The 17544-nt window shown below is 37.8% G+C and overlaps 1 protein-coding gene across 4 annotated transcripts in view; it reads right to left on the bottom strand.

The window, feature by feature from the left end:
• LOC117434577 (speckle-type POZ protein) overlaps window positions 1-17544 on the bottom strand; it is a 165419-nt gene that overhangs the window by 31149 nt on the left and 116726 nt on the right. The gene's annotated exons all lie outside the window — the stretch shown is intronic.

Below are 17544 nucleotides of genomic sequence, written 5' to 3'. Positions count from 1 at the left end.
GATGCATCGATGAAACTCCTGTTGCTGCTTTTGCTATCTGAATGTCAATTAAACTGTTAATTCTAACATGGTTTAACTTGTAAGAGTGGTGTGCAAATCAGTGGTATTATGTTGAATTGATTTTCAAATGTCACTGATGCAACACATGTCATTGTGTCCTTTGCTAAATTCCCCCTATCAGTTTAGTGCATCTGCCAAGGCCCTAAATAGGCAAATCCCAAACTAAAACTCTCCGCCAAGGCATCCCCTTGCTCTAAGTGTTCTAGAAGCCAATAGAAAGGCATATTTCAAGGTGGTCTTAAAAAAAAAAAAAAAAAACACATTCAACTGTGAGCACAAGGGACATTTTAATTCCTGAATTTCATTAACTACTGCACAGCAAATCAGCATACTACTTTAACAAAGGTAATAGACAGCAACTTCCACAAGATAAAGAACAAAAATGGTCATGAAATCAAAAAGAATAATAAAAAAATAGGTTCTGGTAAAAAGGAAGACAAGTCTTGTAAAAACAAAACAAAAAAATAGCAATTTCACAAATGAAATGGCAAATGCTTTCTAAATTAAGCTGCAAGACAAAATAAACCTGAAGATCCCTGAAGATCATTAACAATGTGACCTGTGGTACTTGCTCTGCTACCAGCCCTATTAAAAACAGAAGTCACTGAAAGGTTTCAACACAATTGTTGAAGTTGTTATTATTTCACTGAAGTGCACACTGTGCAAAAAAAAAAAAAAACTAATTAAAAACAAGGACGCATCTCAGTACCTAAAACAATATACAAATGTTATAATATCAAGTGTTTGCATCTTTAATACAGGAAACTGAGACATAAGAAATGATGCATATATATATATATATATATATATATATATATATATATATATATATATATATATATATATATATATATAGGGTTTCTGATTTTCGGTTTTAACCAATAAAAACAGATAAAACAGCACCCGCCCCCACCCAATAAAAAATAAAAAAAAAAGGAAAATTGGTGTATATCCAATAAACCAGAAAATCAATGGAAATGGCTACTTAATTGACGTTGACTTGACTCCCGCTTCCCAAATGATTTTCTTTTTATAAAATACCTAAAATAAAAAAATAAATAAAAAGTTCCCAGTGCAGCAGGGCAATGTCCCTCCTTCCTGACTTATATCTCACATTGATTTATTCTGAATACTTTAAACCGTTGGGTTATTATCATAACCATGGTTCCCTGAAATAGAAATGCAAAAAACACTGTTTTTTAGGGTAGGTAGCATCCTTGGTCAAGAGCACTAGTTTAGTTTAGGTGCCTGCACCAGTCTCCAATTTCACGCAGGCTGTATAATGACCCCATTGACCGTGAAACAAGTGTCCATCTTGCATGCTCTGGCCCCAGGCAGGAAGAGCACCAGCCGTTCTTATCCTCCACTGGGAGACTGGCCTTGCATGTGTCACAGGAAACTGGCATGATGCAAACAGCAATGCAGTGAAAACCTGTTGCCTCAGTCTACCCAAGCACCGCTGCACAGTAATGTACCAGTACAGTATTGCCTCAAGCTGTTCAGTAACAACCCCACTGTACAGAACGTAACAGGGTGAATGCAGTGTACAGTACTGTAAAACTGCACAGTAAACTGAAACAGTAAAATCTGAACAGCCTCTATGCTACGGTGCCCTTGGTAGGATACACGTGCGATTACTTGCACAGGGTCGATATGGTATCCTAGACACGGCGCCCTCAGTACGGTACACATGCGGTGACTTGAACTGGGTAGGTACGGCACTTGTGCTGTAACCTCATTCCCTGTTTGGCATGTGCCAGGTCGGGAACGGAGCCCAGAAGCTGTAACCGTGTTTAAAAAAAAAAAAGTAAAAAATTAAAAAAAGTAAAACACACACACACACACACACACATAAAAACAAGAAAAAAACTCACAGTAAAACAGTAATCACAACATTATAGTTTAAATAATTATAAACCTGTACACAAAAACAAAGTTTTAGTTTTTTACTCCAGCTGGAGTTAAGCAACCTGTAGGAGAGCACAAGTTAGCCGACTCAAGTTGCTTGATCCCTGGGAAGGGGCGACAGAAGCCGCCGGCTTCACACAGGGCACAAGGCCGGTGCGGGAACTAACAAGCAAAAGGCTGTGTGCAAAATTATGTGTAATTAGTAAAACTAATAATACAACACTAAAAAAATATCGCATTAGTAGGTACTACACACAATAACGAAAAAATATGCAGACAGAAGCAACCGGTACTTATCTGTCTATCCTGTCCCGCCAGGTTCAGCTGTGTCTGCAGTGCTCTTATGCCCCGGGGACGGGCATGACTGCATCACAGGCGCTAGCGCGCAGCTTTGGTATTTCTATTCAGGTTTCGGGGTCTTTACAGGTAAATACCCATTCGATTTACCCACAAATGTAAATAACCATTTCGATTCACATCTAATTCGAAAATTAGCTAAAAATAAGAACCGAAAAATGAAATTAATAAAAACAGAAGCCATAAAGAAAAATTTAATGAATAAAAAAAGAAGCCATATAATATGTATATATATACAGACGTGCTCAAATTTGTTGGTACCCCTCCACAAAAAACGAAGAATGCACAATTTCTCTGAAATAACTTGAAACTGACAAAAGTAATTGGCATCCACCATTGTTTATTCCATATTTAATAGAAATCAGACTTTGCTTTTGATTTTTTATTCAACATAATATTGTAAATAATAAAACAAATGAAAATGGCATGGACAAAAATGATGGGAACGCTAACCTAATATTTTGTTGCACAACCTTTATAGGCAATCACTGCAATCAAACGTTTTCTGTAGCTCTCAATGAGACTTCTGCACCTGTTAACAGGTAGTTTGGCCCACTCTTCCTGAGCAAACTGCTCCAGCTGTGTCAGGTTTGATGGGTGCCTTCTCCAGACTGCAAGTTTCAGCTCTTTCCATAGATGTTTGTTAGGATTCAGATCAGGACTCATAGAAGGCCACTTCAGAATAGTCCAATGTTTTGTTCTTATCCATTCTTGGGTGCTTTTAGCTGTTTGTTTTGGGTCATTATCCTGTTGGAGGACCCATTACCTGCGACTGAGACAGAGCTTTCTGACACTGGGCAGTACGTTTCGCTCCAGAATGCCTTGATAGTCTTGAGATTTCATTGTGCCTTGCACAGATTCAAGGCACCCTCTGCCAGGCGCAGCAAAGCAGCCCCAAAACATAACCGAGCCTCCTCCATGTTTCACTGTAGGTATGGTGTTCTTTTCTTTGAAAGCTTCATTTTTTCGTCTGTGAACATAGAGCTGATGTGACTTGCCAAAAAGCTCCAGTTTTGACTCATCTGTCCAAAGGACATTCTCCCAGAAGGATTGTGGCTTGTCAATATGCATTTTAGCAAATTCCAGTCTGGCTTTTTTATGTTCTTTTGTCAAAAGTGGAGTCCTCCTGGGTCTTCTTCCATGGAGCCCACTTTCGCTCAAAAAGCGACGGATGGTGCGATCACAAACTGACGTACCTTCACCTTGGAGTTCAGCTTGTATCTCTTTGGCAGTTATCCTTGGTTCTTTTTCTACCATTCGCACTATCCTTCTGTTCAATCTGGGGTCGACTTTCCTCTTGCAGCCGCGCCCAGGGAGGTTGGCTACAGTTCCATGGACCTTAAACTTCTTAATAATATTTGCAACTGTTGTCACAGGAACATCAAGCTGCTTGGAGATGGTCTTGTAGCCTTTACCTTTACCATGCTTGTCTATTATTTTCTTTCTGATCTCCTCAGACAACTCTCTCCTTTGCATTCTCTGGTCCATGTTCAGTATGGTGCACACAATGATACCAAACAGCACAGTGACTACTTTTCTCCATTTAAATAGGCTGAATGACTGATTACAAGATTGGAGACATGTGTGATACTAATTAAAGAAACTAATTAGTTTGAAATATCACTATAATCCAATTATTTATTATCTTTTCTAAGGGGTACCAACAAATGTGTCCAGGCCATTTTAGAATATCTTTGTAGAATAAGCAATAATTCAACTCTTTTCACAGCTTCTTTGCTTTATTCTATGACATACCAAAGGCATGCAAGTATACATGATAAAATAGCTTTTAATTTCATCACTTTTCAGGAGGAATGAAGCATTATTTCAATGAGCTGTAAGGGTACCAACAAATTTGAGCACGTCTGTATATATATATATATATATATATATATATATATATATATATATATATATATATATATATATATATATATATATATAGCGCCTTGCAAAAGTATTCAGACCCCTGACCAATTCTCTCATATTACTGAATTACAAATGGTACATTGAAATTTCGTTCTGTTTGATATTTTATTTTAAAACACTGAAACTCAAAATCAATTATTGTAAGGTGACATTGGTTTTATGTTGGGAAATATTTTTAAGAAAAATACAAAACTGAAATATATTGCTTGCATAAGTATTCAACCCCCACACATTGATATTTGGTAGAGCCACCTTTCGCTGCAATAACAGCTTTAAGTCTTTTGGGGTAAGTATGTACCAGCTTTGCACACAGTGTCGGAGTGATTTTGGCCCATTCTTCTTGGCAGATTTGCTCCAGGTTGTTCAGGTTGGTTGGACGACGCTTGTGGACCGCAATTATCAAATAGTGCCACAGATTCTCAATGGGATTGAGATCAGGACTTTGACTGGGCCACTGTAGGACATTCACCTTTTTGTTCTTGAGCCACTCCAATGTTGATTTGGCCTTGTGCTTGGGATCGTTGTCCTGCTGAAAGGTGAATTTCCTCCCAAGCTTCAGTTTTTTAGTGGACTGAAGCAGGCTCCCTTGCAGTATTTCCCTGTATTTTGCTCCATCTATTCTTCCTTCAATTTTAACAAGATTAGTCCCTGCTGATGAGAAGCATCCCCACGGCATGATGCTGCCACCACCATACTTCACTGTAGGGATGGCGTGTCTTGAGGCATGGGCAGTGTTAGGTTTGCGCCACACATAGCGCTTTGAGTTTTGGCCAAAAAGCTCTATCTTGGTCTCATCTGACCACAAAACCTTTTCCCACATCGCAGCTGGGTCACTCTCATGCTTTCTGGTAAACTCCAGACGTGCTTTCAGATGGCACTTTTTGAGTAACGGCTTCTTTCTTGCCACCCTCCCATACAGGCCAGTGTTATGCAGAGCTCTTGATATGGTTGACTGGTGCACCATTACTCCACTCCATTATAGCCACTGAACTCTGTAGCTCCTTCAAAGTGATTGTTGGCCTCTCTGTGGCTTCTCTCACAAGTCTCCTTCTTGTTTGAGCGCTGAGTTTTGAAGGACGGCCTTTTCTTGGCAGTGCCTGGGTGGTGTGATGCAGCTTCCACTTCCTGATTATTGATCCAACTGTGCTCACTGGGATATCCAAACACTTGGATATTATTTTGTACCCTTTTCCTAATCTATGCATTTGTATTACTTTATCTCTAACTTCTGTAGAATGCTCTTTGGTCTTCATTCACAGCCTGACCAATGATCCTTCAACAGTGGGGTTTTTATCCAGAAAATGTGACAGCAACTTTAATGGTTCACAGGTGGAGGCCAATGGTAAGGTAATTGTGTCCTCGTTAGGGCAATTTCTTTCATCGGTGTAAACTGGGAGCTTCCACAGCACAGGGGTTGAATACTTATGCAAGCAAGATATTTCAGTTTTTTTTTGTTCTTAAAAATATTTCCCAACATAAAACCAATGTCACCTTACAATAATTGATTTTGAGTTTCAGTGTTTTAAAATAAAATATCAAACAGAAAGAAATTTCAATGTACCATTTGTAATTCAGTAATATGAGAGAATTGGTCAGGGGTCTGAATACTTTTGCAAGGCACTGTGTGTGTGTGTGTGTGTGTGTGTGTGTATATATATATATATATATATATATATATATATATATATATATATATATATATATATATATATATATATATATATATATATAAATAAATAAAAGGTAAGATTTACTCGAGGTACAATATATATTTAGCTGAGGGAATTAAAAGTTTAAGAGTGTAGATGCAGTGCTTTCTACCTTAGCCAACTCAACTAGACTATGCAAATTCCACCCAACCCTTTGAAATGTCAACATCCCTATTAATCCTTGGCTGGCCCTTAGTTGTAAAGATCAGCCATTGGGGATCACAATTAGTCTCCAAAACTCATCAATTGTGCAGGACAGGAAATGGGCACCCCCAGCAGAGTAGAAGCCATTGAGATTGAGTGTCAAGGCTTGAGCCCAGGGCCGCATGAATCCCTTTTCAGCAGGGAACCCAGGGTGTGTTCACTGGCGAGATGCCAATGTGAAGCTAGCACCAGCTGTGCCTGCCATCGAGATACTCGCTCGGCATATGGTAGCAGTGCATAAAAGATGTACGCTGTCATGAGCAAAGTATTTTAAAAAGAGATAAGAAAAAAAAAAACAAACATCAAAGAAAATAGAAAGCAAGAAGCTTGTTTATTCCACAAGATGCATTTCCCTGCTGGGTAAGACAGAGGGAGAGAAGGAAATGGAGTTATTTTATAATACAAAACCAGGGTAAGCTGTGTGATGACTTTAAATCTGCAAAACTCCCTAACAAAACAACTTGTTTCATGTGTTATTTTCTAACAGGAGTGGGCTGGAATTCCAACGTCAATCTGCTGAAGATAAAAGGGCAATAAAAGAAAAACCACTCAATATCTTAACGACAATCAATCTCTTCATGTACCCCAGACAGCAGACATTCCCTGGGTTACCATGTCCAATTTGTGTGGCAACTTCTTACAAATAATATGGCATGCTGAAGCATCAGACAATTTTGTCAGCAGAAATGTTGGCTTACTAAATTAACTAAGACCAGGGTTAGAAACTCACGCTCGCCCGCGGCGAATTATATTTGATGAGGAATAGTAGATGTCTGTGTCTCAGTAGTCCACTGGGCAAGTACTTAAAACAAATGTACACATATACTCGCATGTTCAGTCTTGTGTTAAAAAAAATGCAGGGAAATCAATTTTCTAACAGGGTGTAGCAGTGGTGAATAAGCATTCACAAATAATGCTAAGAAACTCGGAACTCGGAACTGAAACCTCCCTTCATCTCCCCTGAAATGCCAACCCCACTTAATGACGTTTTACGTTTGTGTTCTCCTGAAACATGTTGCATCTTTTCAAGTAAGTGTAAAGTCATTTTACAAAAATGTGGAGATTTATACCGGGTTACGACCCAGACTGAAGATGTCATTAGCAAAGGGGACCGGTTGTACAATAGGTCACATTTTACTAAACATTTTAAAACTAATAAACAATTACCATAATGAACATTTTCGTATTTTGTAGCTTAAAACATAACACAAATATTTGCATAATAAAGTTGTTATTATTTATAAACAGTAACATGTTTAAAGCCAGACACACTCGCTGTCTGTAGCTTGGTGCTGTTTACATTATCATCAGCATATTTTAAGTGACTGGAAGCTGAAATTACTTTTTTAAAACACACATTTCTTATACCAGTAAAAGTACTGCTGAGCGGTAATCAGTTCGTTTGAAAACCAGGCTTTAAATCACTGATAATAGGTGCACAGGCGGTGATTCCGTGAGCGCTCTGGGGCTCAAGCACCAGTGGGGGAAAATAAGGTCCCGCACCTAGTGCAAATAAATCACCTGTTCTGTCAATATACAGTGTTGATGCTTCATAAGCACAACTGTTATTGCAGCGTTTAAAAATATAAAACCCATTTATACAAAGTCTCCCAGCTTTCTTGAAAACATCTGTGTGTCCCTCGTTTTTCTTTTGTAGTTGTTATGCTCTCATTAGTATCTATAGTAGATTCAGCGTCCATCAGTTCTGGCAGATTCTACTGTACTTGCTGAAGCGGTTTTCTCCCACTGCTAATTAAAAATAAATAAATAAATAAATAAATAAATAAATAAATAAATAAATAGCCACCTAACAATTTCATCCAGAGGGCTACAGTGAAACGTACTGTCTTTAAATTGGGACTACAGTGAAGACTGCATGTGTACGTGAGTACATTAATTATTGTAGATAGTAATTCATAGCCAGCCAGCATTTTTGTAAATAGTAACACATGTAATGTACAATAAAATAAACATTTTACTTGTGTCATCTGTGTCAGTTTCAGGCTGAGCTTCGTGGTCGGCAAGGTGACACAGCTGAGAGAATTTTTTCCTCTGTCATCCCGTCTGGTGCTGTCAGTGTCAGTTTCTCAGCACACAGTACAGTTAGTCGCTCAGTAATGAGGTGCAAACAGGTGATTGAGTGTTTACGAAGATGCTTTGTTAAAAAAAAAAAAAAATCTAAATTTATAACTGTTTATTTTTTAGCAAAATAAAATCTAAGCCTATTTTTCGGGACCCCAACTGTTGTTGTTGATTCCAACTTAGGCACTTCACGTAAGGACTAGCAAGTTTACATCAGGACTACCAAGTTTCAAAAGGTACTAGTCCTTTGGACTACTAGCACAATATTGTTAGTTTCTAATCCTGCTAAGAATGTGTTGGAGATGAGAGCTATACACAGAGCAAAACCTGTTTCTCAGAAGATACACTATCCCCTTCAATCCCTGTATAAATAATTGTAAGTTATTATTATTATTATTATTATTTATTTCTTAGCAGACACCCTTATCCAGGGTGACTTACAATTGTTACAAGATATCACATTATTTTTACATACAATGACATTATTTTTTTTACACATTATTTTTACATACAATTATCCATTTACACAGTTGGGTTTTTACTGGAGCAATCTAGGTAAAGTACCTTGCTCAAGGGTACAGCAGCAGTGTCCACCACCTGGGATTGAACCCACAACCCTCTGGTCAAGAGTCCAGAGCCCTAACCACGACTCCACACTGCTAGTAAATATTAACATCTGTATGAACTACAGAAGTTTACAGCCTTATTAAATTGAGGTGCCCTAAAGGCTGTGAGTGAGTAATCGCTTACAAAATTTTAGGACATGTGTAGGGGGATTTAGTCTTTCGAAATTATATTTTGAATTTAGTTTCTGTCTACATTTAAAAATATGTACAGTTTCCATATATTGTTTATTATTATTTATTAATACCAATGCTGACGCAGCCATGACAAACATTCCAACTCCTATTTTTTTTTTTCTCCATAGATAGTTAATGTATTAATAATGCAAAATACATGCAATTACCATGTTTGGAAATTACTTTTTTAGGGCTTTTAAGTGGCACAGAAATTGTAATTTTTCATTTCTTCCCCCCATTTCATCTGCAATATTTCAATCAGTTGAGTAGATATGCCCATTATATAAATGTTCAGATTGTGCTGAAAAAAACAATATATAGGTTTCCTATGTTTCCTTTAGAGACCTGTGAGAAATTTGACTTTTAAACAATTCAGTCCCAAATTCAAGAAAAACCTCTAGCACTGGGGGTGGAAAAAGCCTTAGCAGCGAAGGGGTTAATAAATGATAGATATGCGTGTGTGTATGTTTACGTATTTATGCGCAACTCAATTATTTGTAGTATCTTATAAAACTGAATGTTCAGATGCTTTTTAAAAATATATATAAAAGTGTTTTTCTATGTATTATTGTGTCCATTTATAAGCAGGATAACACACTCCAGGGCTTGTGGGTTGTGTTGCATTAACATACGGCTTTGTTGGTATGAAGGCACTCGTATGTTAATGCAACACAACCCACGCCCTGGCGTGTTATTCCTTACATATTGACACACTATACCTAATTTGAATTGTATTAACTCATTTTGTCTCGTACACTGACCCCAATGGTTATTTTGTTGTTTTGAAATGTATTAATAACGTCTGTTAACACTGAAACGGCAAACGCGAAATACAAAGACTCGTAACGGATTTATATTTTTGCAACAAAGCCCCTTAGTTGAATAATTATTAAAATAATTATAAATGTAAAGGATAATATTTTGTGTATTTCTTTCGGTTTCATTCTAGTTATTCTTTCTTTTAACTCTACCACTGAACACTAAACACTAAATCTTATTATAAATATTTAATGTTTAGCATTCACTGTTCAGCGGTAGAGTTAAAAGAAAGATAACTAGAATGAAGCAGACAGTGATAGACAAAATGTTTTCTTTTGAAGACAGCAGCAGTGAAGATTCTGATGGAGTGCAAATTTCATGTGTGCAGAAAGAAGTGATGCAATATCTTTCAGAAAAGTCTAGCAGTAGAGACAATGACCCTTTAACATGGTGCAAGGCAAATCAGGAAAGACTCCCTTACCCGTCAAAATTGTCAAGAGCTTATCTTACAATACCAGCAACAACAACTCCCTCTGAGCGTTTGTTTTCAGTAACAGGCTGTACAGTCTCAAGGAAGAAGGCAAGCCTGACCCCAGAACATGTATATGCTGGTGTTCTTACACGCAAATACTGAGGACTCACAAAAATGCAACTTTGTATTGCCACGTGACTGAAGGAGACAAAAGTCCTCAACCAATAATTATTTTAAAAGGCTATTAAGATTTAAAAACAAAACAGGTTATTTGTTTAAAGTACATCCCGCTGCGAAATGTAATAGACAAGTTAGACCATTTTTGTTTTGTTTCACAAGTAAAGGACATTTTTTTCATATCATTCCATTGTTGTTAGAAAAAAATAATTAGAAGAAAGCAATAATTAACATATAGTTGTTTTTTGTCTTATGAAGTGGTCAACTTAGTTTCTGATTGTAAAATTATTAAGTTCATTAGGATACTACGTGTATTCTATTTAATACTTTAGAGTATTTTTTGTTGCTGAAATAGAAAAGCAAAGCAAGTGAAATCATCAAGGGACATATATTGTACTGGGTACATAAAAATCTGTTAACTGTTCAACTTGCTAGCTATTGGGTGAGGTGTTGGTATTTATCTGAACAATTGATTAATCGAAGCAACAGATACATAGATTAATCGATTACACTAAAGAGGAGCCAGAGACACAAGATACAAGATACATGTACCGCCCAGTGTAAAGAGGAGGCGCCAGAGACAGAAGATACATGTACCGCCCGGTGTAAAGAGGAGGAGCCAGAGACACAAGATACATGTACCGCCCAGTGTAAAGAGGAGGAGCCAGACACACAAGATACATGTACTGCCCAGTGTAAAGAGGAGGAGCCAGAGACACAAGATACATGTACCACCCAGTGTAAAGAGGAGGAGCCAGAGACACAAGATACATGTACCACCCAGTGTAAAGAGGAGGAGCCAGAGACACAAGATACATGTACCGCCCAGTGTAAAGAGGAGGAGCCAGAGACACAAGATACATGTACCACCCAGTGTAAAGAGGAGGAGCCAGAGACAGAAGATACATGTACCGCCCAGTGTAAAGAGGAGGAGCCAGAGACACAAGATACATGTACCGCCCAGTGTAAAGAGGAGGAGCCAGACACACAAGATACATGTACCACCCAGTGTAAAGAGGAGGAGCCAGAGACAGAAGATACATGTACCACCCAGTGTAAAGAGGAGGAACCAGACACACAAGATACATGTACCACCCAGTGTAAAGAGGAGGAGCCAGAGACAGAAGATACATGTACCGCCCAGTGTAAAGAGGAGGAACCAGACACACAAGATACATGTACCGTCCGGTGTAAAGAGGAGGAGCCAGAGACACAAGATACATGTACCGCCCGGTGTAAAGAGGAGGAGCCAGAGACACAAGATACATGTACCACCCAGTGTAAAGAGGAGGAGCCAGAGACAGAAGATACATGTACCGCCCAGTGTAAAGAGGAGGAGCCAGACACACAAGATACATGTACCGCCAAGTGTAAAGAGGAGGAGCCAGAGACAGAAGATACATGTACCGCCCGGTGTAAAGAGGAGGAGCCAGAGACACAAGATACATGTACCGCCCGGTGTAAAGAGGAGGAGCCAGAGACACAAGATACATGTACCACCCAGTGTAAAGCTCCCATGTGGGACACCTTGCCACAAAATTTACTACACTGAACTGTTATTTTTAGTTTATATGAGTGTTTTCAGTATTCATTTTTTTTTAAATAAATGTTTAGTTATAAACCATGTGTTCTGGTTTTCTTTTTTTTTTTTTTAACAAAAGGCTCTAAAATCATAAAATCACTCAGGTGAAAGAATGTCTTGTATTTTTCCTAATTTCTACATGTTTCCACAAGACTTTCAAAGAGTTTTGTATGGTCCTTTGGGAACAGAATTTTTTTTAATTTTTTTTTTTTTTTTACTTTTATCCCTTTGAAAACCCCAAATCTACATTTTTAAAAAATGTAAGAATTTAATTTTTTTTGAGTTTCTAAAAATATTATAGTTTCCTGAACAACAAAATAAAAGTGTCTACTACTAAAAATTGATTTTATTTTTTTTATGAATTTCAGATATAAAGGCAGTCAGCTAAAAATGTGTAAGAAAATAATATAACAAAATCACTCTGGTGAAAATAATATTTTGGAATTTGCCCAAACAGCAATAAAAAAAAAAAAAAACCTTCAGGAAGTATTAGGTCCCTCAGTTCATAGAATGTACTGTATTAATTTCTCTTTGAAAACACTAAGAGAAATACATAAAATAAATACTTAAAACGTTTTATCGTTTCTGAAGTATTTTATAATGTTCCCCAGACTGTTCTGAAAAAAAGGACACAGATTCCAAGATGCTACTGTAAAGAATAAATGTAAGTATTTTTATAGGCAGAGTCAAATACAGCTTTAAAAAAACAAAACAAAACAAAAAAACCTGGTCCTGGGGGAGCATCCTACTGAAAAACACCTGGTCCTTAAGTGATAAAGGATATCAAATGACAAATATTGAGGTGCTCTAATAAATGTGCCCACTACTGTATATTAAGTTAGTAATAGCACTTCTGCAACTCATGCTTGCCGTTCTATAGTATTCGTCTGTGACAGTGTAATGCAAGCTAGGACTACAGGACACCTGAATATCTGAATATACTGAGCACCAATACAGACAATAGCGTGCATGTACTGACTGGAGCCAAGGTTTGCAGGGCAGAACTGTAGCCCTTAGGGTTGAAAGAGGTACAGACAGAGAGCAATGATGCCCAAAGCTGATTACTAGAGTCACTATTTCAAACCAAGGGGAACAGTTTTCCACTATGAAAACCAAACCCAGTCACTATATGTATATTGTACTGTACTCTTTATACTAAAAAATAATATTAAAATCTTAAAAATATATATAATATATATAATATATTTTTTTATAGTGATGACAGAGGGCAACATAGTTTTGACTATTAACCGTTCGAGTAAGTATTGGGCTGGTTTAGGGGCAATAGCACAAACAATGCTTGGTCATGTGACACTATTAGCCAATAGGGGTTGAGTTTCAGTCTAAGGGTTTAGTAATACTGGATTCTGCCGAGTCAACGCCCAGAGGGCGTAAAGTTGTTTTTAAGGCAAAAGTGTGTGTGTTGTGTGTGGGGGGGTTTGACTCAGGCAGGGTGAAATTACAGGCATTATTGCAGAGGGAGTATTTTTTAACATTAGGTAGATAGATTACATTTACAATTAGACATGCTTAAAATTCAAAAGTAGAGCACAGCACACAGTCACGATAAAGCATTACTTGCAGATAGTTATTAAAAATCGGAAATTAATGGTGAAAATTCGATTTTTCAGGTAAAAGATGGGGTGGGGTGATCGTTCAAACCGGGGTGTTGACTCGGCAGAATCTGTTAATATACATTGGCCCTGTTCTTTACTTCAGAAACAGCTGCCAAATAAAAAAAAAAAAAAAAAAAACACTTTTTTTTCCCCCATTCAAACGCTCTGATGTGCAGTATGAAGGGATTCAAAATTGAACGATAAACGGGAAAAAAAATTCATAACAGAAACAAAAAACTAAACAAAATTAATTTATTACGTTCTGGAGCAAAAACGACATTCAAGATTTCGTTTATCAGGTTTTTTTTTTCATTCCCTTGCAGCCTGTTCTCTCTGTCTCTTTCCTTTGTTTTCAAAAATACAATAATTTGGTCTTCAAATCAGTAGTCAACGACAAAGCATTATATCACAGCCAGCTAATGAAATTCAACATTACATTTAGCTTTATTTTTCGGGGCAGCCAACAGTGAATGAAATAGCACTAGATAATTGCCTTCAGTTCAGGCCTCCACCTTGCGGTCGGCTACATCTTGGATCCACGTTACGTTATCTTGTATTTGCTCAAAATAAACAGGTACTGTTATTAACTTAAGTTATGTACACAAAACAAGTATGTGTGGCAATTAAGTGAAGCGCTTTGTTAATACATCAGAGGTTTGCTAGTTATATTCCTGGACCTACAATTTGCTGTTTTGTAGCGGCATACTTTGATGGACCTAAGCATTCATTTACATTTTTTTTAATGTAATTACGTTGCATTCTGTCAATTTACTAATATATAGATATTTCTATAATTAACTTAAACATAATACTAGTATGTAGTAATAGTTTTTCAATACTGTAGTTCTTTTTTTTAATTATTCATTAACCTGATATATACACACACACACACACAGTGCCTTGCAAAAGTATTCAGAACCCTGACCAATTCTCTCATATTACTGAATTACAAATGGTACATTGAAATTTCATTCTGTTTGATATTTTATTTTAAAACACTGAAACTCAAAATCAATTATTGTAAGGTGACATTGGTTTTATGTTGGGAAATATTTTTAAGAAAAATACAAAACTGAAATATCTTGCTTGCATAAGTATTCAACCCCCACACATTGATATTTGGTAGAGCCACCTTTCGCTGCAATAACAGCTTTAAGTCTTTTGGGGTAAGTATGTACCAGCTTTGCACACAGTGTCGGAGTGATTTTGGCCCATTCTTCTTGGCAGATTTGCTCCAGGTTGTTCAGGTTGGTTGGACGATGCTTGTGGACCGCAATTTTCAAATAGTGCCACAGATTCTCAATGGGATTGAGATCAGGACTTTGACTGGGCCACTGTAGGACATTCACCTTTTTGTTCTTGAGCCACTCCAATGTTGCTTTGGCCTTGTGCTTGGGATCATTGTCCTGCTGAAAGGTGAATTTCCTCCCAAGCTTCAGTTTTTTAGCGGACTGAAGCAGGTTCTCTTGCAGCATTTCCCTGTATTTTGCTCCATCCATTCTTCCTTCAATTTTAACAAGATGCCCAGTCCCTGCTGATGAGGAGCATCCCCACGGCATGGAGCTGCCACCACCATACTTCATTGTAGGGATGGTGTGTCTTGAGGCATGGGCAGTGTTAGGTTTGCGCCACACATAGCGCTTTGAGTTTTGGCCAAAAAGCTCTATCTTGGTCTCATCTGACCACAAAACCTTTTCCCACATCGCAGCTGGGTCACTCTCATGCTTTCTGGCAAACTCCAGACGTGCTTTCAGATGGTACTTTGAGTAACTGCTTCTTTCTTGCCACCCTCCCATACAAGCCAGTGTTATGCAGAGCTCTTGATATGGTTGACTGGTGCACCATTACTCCACTCCATTACAGCCACTGAACTCTGTAGCTCCTTCAAAGTGATTGTTGGCCTCTCTGTGGCTTCTCTCACAAGTCTCCTCCTTGTTTGAGCGCTGAGTTTTGAGGGACGCCTTTTCTTGGCAGTGCCTGGGTGGTGTGATGCAGCTTCCACTTCCTGATTATTGATCCAACTGTGCTCACTGGGATATCCAAACACTTGGATATTATTTTGTACCCTTTCCCTAATCTATGCATTTGTATTACTTTATCTCTAACTTCAGTAGAATACTCTTTGGTCTTCATTTTCCTTCAGATTCACAGCCTGACCAATGATCCTTCAACAGTGGGGTTTTTATCCAGAAAATGTGACAGCAACTTTAATGGTTCACAGGTTGAGGCCAATGGTAAGGTAATTGTGTCCTCGTTAGGGCAATTTCTTTCATCGGTGTAAACTGGGAGCTTCCACAGCACAGGGGTTGAATACTTATGCAAGCAAGATATTTCAGGTTTTTTTTGTTCTTAAAAATATTTCCCAACATAAAACAAATGTCACCTTATAATAATTGATTTTGAGTTTCAGTGTTTTAAAATAAAATATCAAACAGAACGAAATTTCAATGTACCATTTGTAATTCAGTAATATGAGAGAATTGGTTAGGGGTCTGAATACTTTTGCAAGGCACTGTGTGTATATATATATATATATATATATATATATATATATATATATATATATATATATATATATATACACACAACACACACACACACAGACGTGCTCAAATCTGTTGGTACCCTTACAGCTCATTGAAATAATGCTTCATTCCTCCTGAAAAGTGATGAAATTAAAAGCTATTTTATCATGTATACTTGCATGCCTTTGGTATGTCATAGAATAAAGCAAAGAAGCTGTGAAAAGAGATGAATTATTGCTTATTCTACAAAGATATTCTAAAATGGCCTGGACACATTTGTTGGTACCCCTTAGAAAAGATAATAAATAATTGGATTATAGTGATATTTCAAACTAATTAGTTTCTTTAATTAGTATCACACATGTCTCCAATCTTGTAATCAGTCATTCAGCCTATTTAAATGGAGAAAAGTAGTCACTGTGCTGTTTGGTATCATTGTGTGCACCACACTGAACATGGACCAGAGAAAGCAAAGGAGAGAGTTGTCTGAGGAGATCAGAAAGAAAATAATAGACAAGCATGGTAAAGGTAAAGGCTACAAGACCATCTCCAAGCAGCTTGATGTTCCTGTGACAACAGTTGCAAATATTATTAAGAAGTAGTGTAGTAGTGGTTAGGGCTCTGGACTCTTGACCGGAGGGTTGTGGGTTCAATCCCCAGTGGGGGACACTGCTGTTGTACCCTTGAGCAAGGTACTTTACCTAGATTGCTCCAGTAAAAACCCAACTGTATAAATGGGTAATTGTATGTAAAATAATGTGATATCTGTATAATGTGAAATAATGTATAATGTGATATCTTGTAACAATTGTAAGTCGCCCTGGATAAGGGCGTCTGCTAAGAAATAAATAATAATAATAAAAATAATAAAGTTTAAGGTCCATGGAACTGTAGCCAACCTCCCTGGGTGCGGCTGCAATAGGAAAATCGACCCCAGATTGAACAGAAGGATAGTGCGAATGGTAGAAAAAGAACCAAGGATAACTGCCAAAGAGATACAAATTGAACTCCAAGGTGAAGGTACGTCAGTTTCTGATCGCACCATCCCTCGCTTTTTGAGCGAAAGTGGGCTCCATGGAAGAAGACTCAGGAGGACTCCACTTTTGAAAGAAAAACATAAAAAAGCCAGACTGGAATTTGCTAAAATGCATATTGACAAGCCACAATCCTTCTGGGAGAATGTCCTTTGGACAGATGAGTCAAAACTGGCTGCTTTGCTGCGCCTGGCACAGGGTGCCTTGAATCTGTGCAGGGCACAATGAAATCTCAAGACTATCAAGGCATTCTGGAGCGAAACGTACTGCCCAGTGTCAGAATGCTCGGTCTCAGTCTCAGGTCGTGGGTCCTCCAACAGGATAATGACC

The sequence above is a fragment of the Acipenser ruthenus genome, chromosome 28, assembly GCF_902713425.1.
Source record: "Acipenser ruthenus chromosome 28, fAciRut3.2 maternal haplotype, whole genome shotgun sequence".
In the NCBI taxonomy this organism is placed as follows: domain Eukaryota; kingdom Metazoa; phylum Chordata; class Actinopteri; order Acipenseriformes; family Acipenseridae; genus Acipenser; species Acipenser ruthenus.
The sequence above is the reverse complement of the archived record's forward strand: the minus strand, read 5'-3'. Positions and strand labels throughout refer to the sequence as shown.